This window comes from Ambystoma mexicanum, chromosome 7q (genome assembly GCF_040938575.1).
Source record: "Ambystoma mexicanum isolate Mex_15411 chromosome 7q, UKY_AmexF1_1, whole genome shotgun sequence".
Taxonomy (NCBI): Eukaryota; Metazoa; Chordata; class Amphibia; order Caudata; family Ambystomatidae; genus Ambystoma; species Ambystoma mexicanum.
In genome coordinates, this window is record NC_090941.1 from 462,233,922 (window position 1) to 462,246,969 (window position 13,048).

At 44.1% G+C, this 13,048-nt stretch overlaps 1 protein-coding gene across 1 annotated transcript in view; it reads right to left on the reverse strand.

Moving 5' to 3' along the window:
- The window catches only part of OLFM4 (olfactomedin 4), a 154,493-nt gene that overhangs the window by 85,796 nt on the left and 55,649 nt on the right, over positions 1-13,048 (reverse strand). The gene's annotated exons all lie outside the window — the stretch shown is intronic.

Genomic DNA, 13,048 nt, shown 5'->3' on the forward strand with positions numbered 1-13,048 from the left:
CTTCATTGGCTCCGGGTTGCTGCAACTTTATCTTAATAAATACTCTCCCTCTAGACCACTAGGCTCCTCTGGCACCAACTCTCTGTGTGCAAAGCATTTTGCTAAACAGAGAGTAGGTGGTGTTCACACTCCTCAGCAGGCTCTCTCCTATGGAATAGCCTCCTCCTCCTTCTGTGCCTTGAGCAGGGTCTTCTCGAATTCCAGAAGCTCCTTAAGACTTTCCTCTTTTCCTCCTCCTTCCCTTCTTCTCTCCTCTGCTAATCAAACAGTTGCAATGATGGCTCACCCATGAGCTAAGAATCCCCATCACTTACCCACTCTTCGCTCTTGCTTGCTTCACTTGTACGTTCTGAAAACTCACAAGGCATAGTAGGTTTGACCGTTCTATTTTTTACCCCCTCTGCTCTTAAGTATTGTGTTTCTAATGTTCCTTTTTCCCACCCTTGTGCCCTGTGGGTGCTTTGAAACCGTTTTCTCTTATTCTATAAGTGCCCAACAATCAAACAATAAATAAACAAAATAAAATAAATAAATAAAGTGGGGTGAACACAAGATATGCCTGGTGATGGGGGTGGGTACAGATGTGCTTGGACATGAGGTTGAACACAGGGAGTATCTGATGATTAGGGGGTGAGCACAGGGAGTTTGTGTTGATGGAGGCACAGTCCACAGCGTATGTGCAGTGTGCTAGAGATTCAGGAGCACCCATCTTGATCAATCAACCATGCATTGCACTAACAAACATGCATGTCTGCCATGACCACACTTTTGGACTCATGGAATCATCATCAACTTACCAACTTCCATAGAGGTGAAGTCAGCATTCCACTATTGCTATGGCTCTTGATACATACAGAAATACACAAAAGAGAGACAGCACAATGCAGCCCACCTTCAAACATTTGGCATTTTTGAGTGGACCCTTGGTCCCCTAAAACCAAGGTTCCTTTGTCTCCAGAGAACCAGTGGTGCCCTGATCTATGCACCATAGATGTTGGGCATACTTTCATTGCATGTTCCACCCTCCATCATGTGTGCATAAAGCACAATGTGCTGATGCCTCACAATATCATAATTCCACCTGCTAGTGATAAGGGTGATGTGGAGGGAACACCAGCACAGCATCCACAATGGAAGTTGTGGGATTGCCTTGCCACAATACAGCAATTGGTGGATGTATATTTCTGGTATCCATGTGAAGTAGCAAAGATAATGCTAGCACATAAAAGTAATGTTAGTCTCTAAATATCAGTACCTTTCACATGGGTGTAATTCCTGTTCAATGGATGCTTTAGTATTGGGAATAACAATCATTTAATAGCATTACAGCACCAATATAGCCATTATGGGCACTAATGTGTTTGGTGTCAGGAACAGTAAGAAGCCTGCAGATCCATGTTATGTATAACTCAGTTCCATGAATGGCACTCAGTGGGACTATCGCCAGAGTTCTATCCTTTGTGCATTGATTTTTGCATTTTGTCAATGGCCGTCATATGTATCATGCATGCCAATTTGAATTTGAGGGCATGCTAATCTTTCATTGGGACATGGCTGGCCCACAACCACCTTTGCACATGTTAAATCAGTTTTTATCAGCGGCACATGTGAATATTATATGAAATGAGGCATGAATGAGGAATGCAAATTAGTATGATTGTATGATGAAATGTAATTATGGTTGTTTTGTTTTTAGGTCATGTTGATAGGAATCATATAGACTGAAATGTTAAAGAATAAAATGCCCTTTCCTCTTTTTAGGGCTTATTTATTGCTGATAAACCCAAAGAATATGCTTATGACTCACAAAGTTAGAGGACTGACACACGTACACATTTTGCTATGCGGAAACCGCAAGATGCATACAAATACATGGGAACTGCTTGCTGACGCTTAACTGCAACTAACATGGGCTGCCATACGAGTAAAGATGGAAGCCATAGGTACAAAGGAGTGAATGGGAAAAACAGGACGAACTCAAGAGCAAAGAAAAAGGCTGACAGGTTGATCCTGCTGAAGCATGCAGATCTTGCTTCCAGCACAGACACGGTGCACAGCCTCGCCAAGGAAAATGAGTGAAGAAAGTCTTCAAGTTAACAGAAGAGATAGAACACCTGCTAGCAACACAAGCCGAAAATCCTCAGAATTGCAAGCAAGCAAATTCTATTTCGTGGTCCCTACACACACGTCATCTGAACCAACAAGACAGAGCCTATTTTTTATTTTTATTTGATGTGGATAATGAAATCATCCTTTCAAATATACAAAAGAGAATTACAGGTATTTAGTAAAAATATAAGACAGCTTAGCAGTTTTAAAAACAAACAAAATTAGCTCACAATTAAAATCCAATACATGTTTTTGGGATAGATTAAATGCAAAGTAACATTTCATCATTAGCATAAATGCAGTAATTACCTTGTTCTTAAATCAAATGTGAATTAACTGATACTAAATTCTTTATATGCAACCATATATAGATACAATTATATAGACCCTTCCTCCGATGTCATTTTGGGAAGGATTGCATCAAGAAAATGGACTATGGCCACCCGCATTCCCAAATCAGGATTATTAGTTATGTTGGGCCACATGTTGTCCATTGACATGTAATTGTATCTCGTTAGATTGCATTTTTTAAAGTGTATAAATCTTTGATTGGCTAACATAGGACAATACAAAATACAATGTTCCAAGGTTTCTCTTTGAGTCCTATTAGAACAAAAGCGACAGTAATTGTGATCTGTTCGTAACAAGTTTCTTCTAACTAAGACCTCAGTTGTGGGGCAAAGGTTTAGACGAAACCTGAGAAATTGGTGTCTGATGTATGGACACGGACATCTTAATAGATAAGGCGCTGTTATGTACAGTGCTTTGTTACCGAAAACTTGGGAGTCAAAGTTTTTGTGTCTGAGGCATTGATTTCGAGTTTCAATCCAGTCTAAAAGAAAATTTTTTTGCTTTGCTCGAACTGGATTTGATAGGATCAGGTCCAAAGAAATGGATGCGTCTGATAAGGTATCCATGACTAAACTACACCAAGACTTGGTGAATGTATGGTCTTGGGCCACAAGATGATTGCTCAAAATGCTCAACAGTCCACCAGAATGAACACCTAAGGATGCTTTACGAAATAAAGCACACATCTTCCATTTAACACGGGATTCTAAGGAAGGAATACCTGGTTCATATCGTATTAATGGTAGAGGTGTGCTTTTGGGAACATGTAACAATTGTTTCCAAAATCTGGCTTCTAGGACAGACCACCAATTGAATTTTCTTGGGAGCATTGCTTCAAAACCATAACTTATGATGGGAATCACTTTCTGTTGATAAAATATGACAGAGCCTATTCATTTGAGCTAGACTGAAATGGCTGTTCCCATCGAACTAAAGGCGGGAGCATACAAAATGAAAACCAGTTCAAAGCTGAATGTTCTGTCTCAAGGCAGAGGAGATTAGAGATGGTAACTTACTGGGAACATGCATCACCTTACGGGTCGTTCCCACTACCTTGAATAATTGCACTTGGCCTGGTAACTGTCTAAAGCTCCAAGGCTGAGAAGACCCGTTCTGCCCAATCCCTAACCATCTTTCACGCACTAATCCCTTATAGAATGTATATGTAGTCCACCTCACCAACCAATCCGTTCCCCTGTTAGGTTTTTGTGATGTAACCTCATTTTGTGACATCACAGGTTAACAAAATTGGGCGACAGGCGGCTGCAGAGCGAGAGTGCTTGCAGAATATTCATATCCATCTTTACTCCCATGGCCGCCCATGTTAGTTGTGCGTAAGCGTCAGCAACATTGTTCATGCTGATATCCCAGTCATTGAGTTGTTAATAAAGACAGTGAACTTTGTCCTATGACTGTGTCTTCTGTTCTTGGGGCAGGGGATTTCCAGGGCCGAGTTCCTCTTGAATGTATACGGGGAGAATAATAGGATAATTGTTCCCTTACCACTATTACACGTGGTAGCAGCAGGATGGTCGCTAAGACCTCTCAGCAATTAAGACTGTCTTTTTCCCACCACGTGCCCTAAGGGATGCATCGCGACCCTTGAGGACAGGATTAAAATCCACGCGTGGATGTTCAGAAGGTCGTCAGCAGCCACCTTGGAGAAATTCCTGCTCACTCTCCGTCGGACTCCAAGCAGACTAGATGCCAGAGTGGGAAATTGTGGGAGAGGCAGTGCCTGAGGGCTTCATCTGATCCACTGAGTATAAGTATAGCCTCAGCCATACTAGAAATATTGGGAAGGGCAAATTGTTGTTTGTCGTTTGTTTCGTGTTTTTGTGAAGGGTCACTGTTTCCAGGCACGTTAACTAGGTTACCGATAAAAAAAAGAAAAAAGACAAAAAAAAAGTATACCTGTTTTCAGGCGGTCAGCTTAGCTTACGGATGAAAAACACAACAGACAAAAAAGGATACCTGTTCTCTAGGTGCTAGGTTAGTTTGTGGATGAAAAACACAGTTAGCATGGTTTATGGATGGCTTATGTATGGATCCCTGTGTCGAGGTGCTAGCGTAACTCGCTTAGGTTGCAAAAGGTGGTTTATTCGTTTTTCTCATGGAGATTTATTCCTATATGCGGTGGTATAGAAGAAGGATCACATGATTTTGGCATTCCCTGTGATTTGAAGGAGAGGAAGATGGCTGTGTGTCATGTTATTTGTGTTGTTGTGTCTTGGGATGTTGTAACCCTTGAGAGTGCACTTGAAGTGTTGGGATTTTTGCCTTAAGCTCATCTATGGTTGTTGAATAGGATATGGTGCATTGATATGAGAGCGAAGGCCTGTAATGGGGCACTGACGTAGGGGTAAGAGAATAGAGGAAAAAGAGAAAAACAGGAAGAATCTGGAAATAGAAGAAAGTGGTTTCTAGCTTGATGAGGTGATGTTCAGATTATCCAAGAGTGTTTTGCCATTTTGGCTGGGCTCGAAGGGCATGTGAAAGAATTGTGGTTTGGTCTTTAAAGACGGAGAACACAAAGTGGGAGGTGCGCGGAGCACACTCTTGTTGATGGTGGTGAGCTGGAGAGGCTGGTAGAACATTTTGGGAATTGTCATGGTTGTGGAAAATTGAATTGAGAACTGACAGCAATTGTGAAATATATAAATTGACAAAGTGTTCAAACGTGTCAAAAATCCCAACTTGAGGTTAAGTAAATATCAGCAGTCAGAAAGTGATGTGCTGCCATCATGGGGATTCACCCCTTAACATTTGTGCAAGTCCCTTCTGCGGTATCAAGACACAATATGCAAATATAGCATGGAATGGACTCACCCAGAGGACCAAATGGCAAAGCCATGGCCCTGGGAGCGCAGTTTTTTCAAATATGTGCTGCAACACATGACCACCTATTTACATGCTGCCTATAAAGGGAAGACATTGGGCCTCATTACGAGCATGGCGGTAGCCGTGCCTGTATGGCAGGCACGGCTACCGCCATGCTCGCTACCTGACCCGCCATTCGCAATTGGGCAATAACCGGCCCATTACGAGATGAATGGGCTGGTAATTGGCCATACGCGGGTGTCGGTTTTGACGGGCTACCGATCCCCATTCTGCCCCATAAGGCAGAATGGGGTGGGGAGCATGGTTGCGCCGGCACCGTTGTTAACAGTGCCAGTGCAATTAAGAATTCTGCTTGCGGGTGCTGCACAGCCCGCCAGGTAAAACCAGGTAAAACCTGGCGGGCTGTCAGGAACCCGCAAGCAGAACTCGTAATGGGGTGGCACGGTATGAACGGTGCCGGTGCCTTACCGGCACCTTCATACTGTGGCCGCCACCCTTATAATGAAGTCCATTGACTAACAGATTAGCCATATCGAAACAATGGAAAATGTTTCAGGACAGGGAAGAGGACTCACCAAAGAAAGAGTGGATGCTTAGCCAGTGTGATATGGGTGCTGAAGCACCCACCACTCCTCCTCCCCCTTTTGAAACCACAGACCCCACAAGAGAAAGCCAGGGATTTGACCCCTTAAAGGAATTAAAAGCAGCGGTAGGATATACCAACCTCATTTGTGCGCCAACGGCTATTGCAGCAAAGACACGTTTAGTGGCACAAAGCCAGCAAACAAGAGAACAGAGGCTATAAATGACAAACGTAAGGAGCACAGCAATCTGCAACCAAAACTGATGGTAGATGACAAAGGGATATTGGGACATAGTGGGGATAACGAAGTGACAGTCCCGTCAAAAGAGTGGGTATGGGGACAGATACTGCACAAATTGGACGGAAGGAATGCCATCGAGCATGGACGTACAGAGGAGGAAGTTCAGAACCGCAAGCGGACAGAAGAATAGGACAGAGAATGGGCAGAGATAATGGAGAAGTTGAGAGAAGAGACAGGCAAGAGAAAGAGGAACAAGTGTGGCTGAAAAGGGAAAAAGAGAAGGCAGAATAAAAGGAAAGGGATGAGTGAGAGAGGAAAAAACAGAAGGAGATAGAGGAACAAGCGAAGAGAAAGGCAGAGGAAGAAAAAGAGCAGCAACTGCAAGCGAAGAGAGACAAGAGGAAGTTGCAAGTTCAGAGGCTCGTTATAGAGCAGCGACGTAGAGAAGAAAAGGAGAGAGAAAGGATACAGAAACGGAAACGAGATAAAAGTAGAGAGAGACTCCTCTGGAAGGTAGCAGTCATGAAGATGGGACCAGCACATTCAAATGACAATGAGGAAGAGGGGATACGATGGAGAATAGAGATATTGTATAGCAGCAGGAGGGATAGCCCCTCTTCCCCCAAAGACAAGAAGGAGTATAGCAGGGTCTCCATTGAGGGGGGAGAGAAACACAGTGGACAGATTAACAGGGAATCAATGGGGAAATGCATGTTAAGGAGAATTCATTTTGAGGATGAAGGAGAAGAGGACAGCGATGTTAGCATCGTAACCATGGGGTCCGATGAGGACATAGGGGAAAGTGACAATGACGAAGTGGGAATGCCTAGCTGCCCAATCAGGGAAGTAAGCCCTGAAAGGGAGACACTGTGGGGAGGAGCGGAAGACACTGAGAAAGGTAAGCTAGAACCTGAAGGACGCCTGCAGCATCCAAAACCTACATCGCATAGCTCAGACAAATTGACTCCATATGCACAGATGCTAAGAGCCTTCCTTGGAAGGAAAAGAGCGAGTATGACGAGAGCATTCACAGCTATCAAAGACATATAGAGGCGCGACAGGCGAGTGCGATTGTTGCTAGGAACAGTACCCATTGTTAGGAAAGGTTGGCGGACGACCACAATATATACCAATTGCAAAAGACCAACAAGGATAATCTGAGGTGCAAATTGCCCTTGTTGACCGCAGAAGTAGGGAAATGGATATATGAGTTTGAACAATTGATGGCAGGGATGACACTGGCAGTGAGTGACATGAAGAGCTTACTCTCAGCCATTCTTCGGTATGTAGTCAACGACGTTTGGAAGTGGGCATGGTATCCCAGAGTGACAGCACAGAACACAGCGTACAATGGCACACCATATAATAACTGCAGAGCAGCTGTATTGCAGTCTCTGAGAGTACAGTACCCAGACACATCTGACACAGGCGCGATTTGGCACACAAAATGTGTGAGGATGAATACCCAATTCAATAAATTCAGGAGATACAAGAACGTTGGCATCTCAAGATGAGAGGGCCTTGGGATAAAACAGTAGTAATATTTTATCACATATTAAGCCAAGGACGACCAGAGCAGGTACAGTTGCAACTAAAGAAATGAGTATTGATGGATGCAAAACCATGGTCAGAAATTCATCTGACTATAGTACATTATTGCTGACTAATGCAGAAAAACACGAGAAAGAAACCAGCGGAAAGCAAGCAGGAAGAAGTGAAATTAGTGGAGAAGAAACAATGGAAGGGGCAATGTTGATGAGCGGAGAGGAAGAAGTTATTCAGAGTGCACAAAATCGGCAACAGGTGACAGGGATGTTTCACGGGAAGAAGAAATGCTAATGATTGGCCACCAGGAAGGGGGAAATGCCCCAGGGAAGAGGGTTTGGGAATCCAATGCAGCAGGGTGGAGAGGGGTTTAACGGAGGGCAGCAGAGATCCATGGGGTCCACCACAATGCTGGACATGCAGTAGAGTACATCATATAGCACGACTGTACAGGAGAAAGGGTGGACTACAGCAGAATGGGGCAGTAACATACCAGCTACCGTATCAGATGGAAGAACCAGACTATTATGCCCAAGATCACATGCAGATGCAGACATATGCACTGCAGGTGGTGCCAACACAGTGCACCAGTACAGTCACAACAGCTCATGGTGTACACACCACAGAAGACACCAGAATACCCGCAGCCACCACAACCAGCACAGCAAGCACCAGCGCAGCACAACGTTGTAAGCATGAGACACACAAAGACTCTACAATGCAGACTCCCATATGGAAACTAGGGGGAGCGACCATGGTGAGGGGCAAATCCTTCACAGGAACAGGGATGTCTCTATACCCGCAATAGGACAGCCCACAACAGACCTGATGTGTTCAATCCCATCTATTACACCCGACCCGAACTAACAACCACATGTAGGGGTGACCATAGGTGACAAGACATTTTCCTTTCTCGTAGATATGGGGGAGACCAGAGCCTGTGTTAGGGAAGGGAGACACTCAATGTCAGGCAGTGACATGAATTCACAGGGACTCTCTGGGGCTACAGAGTTGGTTCCTTTCACTGACGAGCTTCCATTTTCTATAGGGCAATATGACCTTACTTTGCCATTTAACATGCAAGGAATAGTAAGTTCCATCCCAGGAATTCACTACATGAACCTACGGGAATCTATACAGGCATTTTGCGGGCAGACTGCACTGAGGGGGTTCCAGTGAACCCTCAGTTTTTCCAATATGGAGTGAAAGTACTGTTAGCATGGCTTCCAGGGATACAGGGCAAAATGCCTTGTTTACGCAATGAATTTTTGTTCAGACTAGAGACCACCTTGGACGAGATGGAGCGACAAGCATTTCCACTTGAACTAGAGACAGCTGTAGTGAGGGATGAGAGGAAAGTAGTGCACGGGACTGATGAACAGGACATGGGAGGAGAACAGCAATTGCTGTAGGAGAAGGGCACAGACTAACTGACTTGACAGATGAGGAAATATTTCGAGACAACTATTCAGACTGTGTTTTTTATGAGTGTTACCTATTTGGTGAGAATTCATTATAGGGAAGCACTGCAGAGAATGTCCTTGCTGAAAACAGCACCACCGGTATTTCTTGAGGAAGACCTAGCATGAGTACTGAGTATTTTATGGACCAACAGCCCTTATGATATTGGCATGCTAAAAGGAGTAGGAGCTGCAAAAATCAAGCTTAAGCCAGCGGCTATCTTACCAAGGGCAAAACAACATCCTTTGTCCAGGGAGGCAGACAAAGGCGTTTTTGCCTTAGTGCAGCAAGGGATCTTGGTGTATTAAGAATCACAGTGTAACACGGCTGTGTACCTGGTGAAGAAGGCGATGGGGGGGTTGTGGCATTTTATTCAGGACTTGTGTCCTTTGAACCATATTGCTGAAGCAGAGTTCCCATTAGTTCCCAATCCAGCGACAAAACTATGTAGCATTCTGCCGTAAGTTACCCATTTTACAGTTATAGATTTGAAGAATTCTTTCTTCTCTATACCACTGCATGAGGAATAGAAGGATCTCACATTGTTTATATACAGAAATTCAAGTGGAAACACACAAGGCTTACTCAGAGATACTGTGAACCACCCTGTACAGCTGCTGACAGTTTTATCAGAAAAGGGTTACGAGGGGAACAAGGCAAAACTGCAATATTGCCAAAGTGAGGCATTGCACATTGGACAGTTGTATCACAAGAAGGTAGGAAGGTATCCCCTGAAAGATCAGAGATGATCTTCAGAATGCCACTGCCACGGACGGTAAAGGAAATGCAGCAATTCTTAGGTCTCTTTAATTATTGCAGGGACTGGGTGTTCGATTATAGCACTTACACAAGACCCCCCTGAAGAAGCTCTGGGAGGCCCATAGGGAGGAGGCTAACTTGACATGGACACAGTAGATGACTGAAGCATTTGAGGAATTGATAGGGGCAATATGCAGAGCTCCAGTGTTAGGGGTTCCCGATTACAGTGAAGAATTCTATTGGTTTTCACACTCTAATGGAGTAGTGATTACAGCGGTGCTCACACAGAAGACAACCTTAGGGCACAAACCAATGGTTTATTATAGTGGACAATTAGACCCATTAATGAGAGGACACTACCCTTGCAAACAAGCATTGGCTGCTGCATTTGCAGTGGAGAAATCTGCTAGTACCACGATGAGAGCACATTGACCAAGCAGAGAGTATCTGGATATGAGGTAATCATCTCAAATCAAGTGCTAAAAATAGAGAGGTGCAGAACTGCAAACCTAGCAACGTTTATAGCTAAACCAAGGGGCAGACTATGTACACAACTGTACCACATACACAAAACACTACGACGACATATTCAGGGCAGGAGAGAATGCCCTAGGAGAGGAAGTATACTTTATTGACGGGTCTTCAACTATAGATCAGACGACAGGGGAGAGACATACTGGGATGGCAGTAGTAAAAATAAAACCATAAGGGACAGTTGAAGTAGTGGCGAGTGCAAGATTGCCTTCACATTGTTCAGCACAAGCGGCAGAAATAGTAGCTCTTATCATGGCATTAGAAGCGCATGAGGATGAGAAGATCATTGTGCACTCCGACTCCACCTACGTGACATCCACAGTACACACCGGACTGTCGTGTTAGAAAAGGAGGGGCTATCGATGTGCTGACAGCACACCAGTGCAGCACGTGCCCCTATTGGCCAGACTCATATACACACTACAAGTCCCATCAGCTAAAGTGGTTGTGAAGTGCCAAGCACAAACGAGGAGGGAGGGCATGATCTCCTGCAGCAATGAAGCTGCACACACAGAAGCAAAGCAAGCAGCATATTTTACAGAAATAAATGAGTTTGACACCCCATCTAACACACATATGCATGCGTAACATAATATTGAGAGAGGGTGTAGTTCATTGCCTGTTACCCACATAGTAGAGTTTCAAGGGTGAGCATCCCTAGAATAGAAGAAGTTGTGGGTGAAGAGAGGATGTTAAATATCCCCTACAGATGCATTGTGGTAACAGGAGAGCACAGGAAAGCTGGTGATTCCTGCAACACTTTTGCAGATTGTGCTCACACAGCTGCACTACCCAACACACCTTAGTAAGGATGTTCTTGCTGCACATATTGGGGAAGATTGGTTCTATCCCAATCTGGCAGAATATATCACCACTTTAATGGATACTTGCATAGTATGTGAAAAAGTTAATACAGGTCACACTTGCAAAACTGCGCCCCAACGGGCATTTCTATCATCTCCATGTAGATTATGTGTATATAATCCAATTTTGCAATGGGCACCGCTATATGGTTGTGTTATGCCCTTTTTCTTGCTGCATTGAAGCTGGTGCATGCTCACACCCTGATGCCCTGAGTGTGGCAAAATTCCTCATCAGAGAGTTATTCCCACGATGGGGTGTGTGCAAGTTCCTACCCTTCAGATAATGGGTCTAGTTTTGTAAATAAATCTTTTGAGCATCACAGCCCAGCTCTGGATTAAGCATACGTTTTCCTGGGCTTATCACCCACAAGAGAATGGGATTTGTGAACTCCTCAGTGGCTTGCTGAAAGACAAAATAGTAAAAATAAAAGCAATATTAAAGAAGGAATGGCTGCACTGCCTGCCATTAGCCCTGTTCGCATTGCACAATCAACCTGGATCCGACCACCATTTAACCCGTCATGAGGTGGTGACAGGATGACGCATGCGACTCCCGCTTCCTCCTCCCACTAGAGCATTGACAGATGCCAAAGTACAGCCAATGTTATAGGTGATGAAATGCACAAATATCTTCCATCAATGATGACTAGTGCTTCTTTTATATAACTTTAATCCCAGCGAGGGAGGTTGAAGAAGGATGATGAAGATATTGCACGACTAACTGACTCTAAACTGCTTAAGCAACCACTTCTTTATCCAGGAGACCAAGTGTACCTGCATAATTTTGTCAGGTCCTGGTATAAGCGCAAGTGAAAGGGCCCCTATTCTATTGTACAAGCAACAGACAAAGCAGTCAACCTCGTGGGAAAGAAGGAGTGGAACTATCTTGGATATGTCAAGCCCTGCAGAGGTGAGACCCCCTCGGCCCAAAACGTAGATGATTTGATGCAAGAAGAAGAGCAAATACAAACCCGGTCAAAGACTAGAGCTAGACAAGAACAAAATGAAAAGTTAGATTAGGCACACTGTCCTTTCCTTACACTAGGTACCCATCATGAAAGTTTGGACTCATTTAGGCTCATGATTCTATACCTTCACAAACTTTGTGAAGCACTATTCGAAACTTGTAGCTACACAAAGACAAATGATATCACCTAAGGTGGTCTTTATGCTTTCCTTCGTTATGTGGCACACAGTTACCCCATATTAACTCGAGGCAATACACCTGTCACTGCTTAATAGTGCCAAAGTATGGCTTGCCTGGGAGCATTTGGTTTTTGCAGCACTGGCTCAGTATTACCTCAGGAGAGCTTGATTAACATAACAAAATTGTACTGATGCATTTGAAAAACCTTTTCAAATGCTCTCATGAACTCTACGGACACTGTAAAAGACATCCGGGATTACAGAACATGGAAGCTATGGTGAGATTGACTTGTTGATATTTTTTGCTGCCTGCTGTCTGTTGTAACACAGTATCCCTAATAAAAGGCCAGCTCTGTAGTAGAATTCATCAGTTTATTTCTTCAGGTTAATTAGGTTACAATCAGATGACATTAAGAGAGATACTTGTAGAGAGCCCACTGGCTCCCACCACCCAGGCTACATCTCCACCAACTGCCTAGGTTAGAACCCCACTCACACAACACTATGTTCAGGCACACAGGGTTCCACACTGACATTCCACACTGAGATCACCATTCTGCAGACATGCATATAGGGACAGACCACATGTATAAAATCACACTCACACAAGGATAC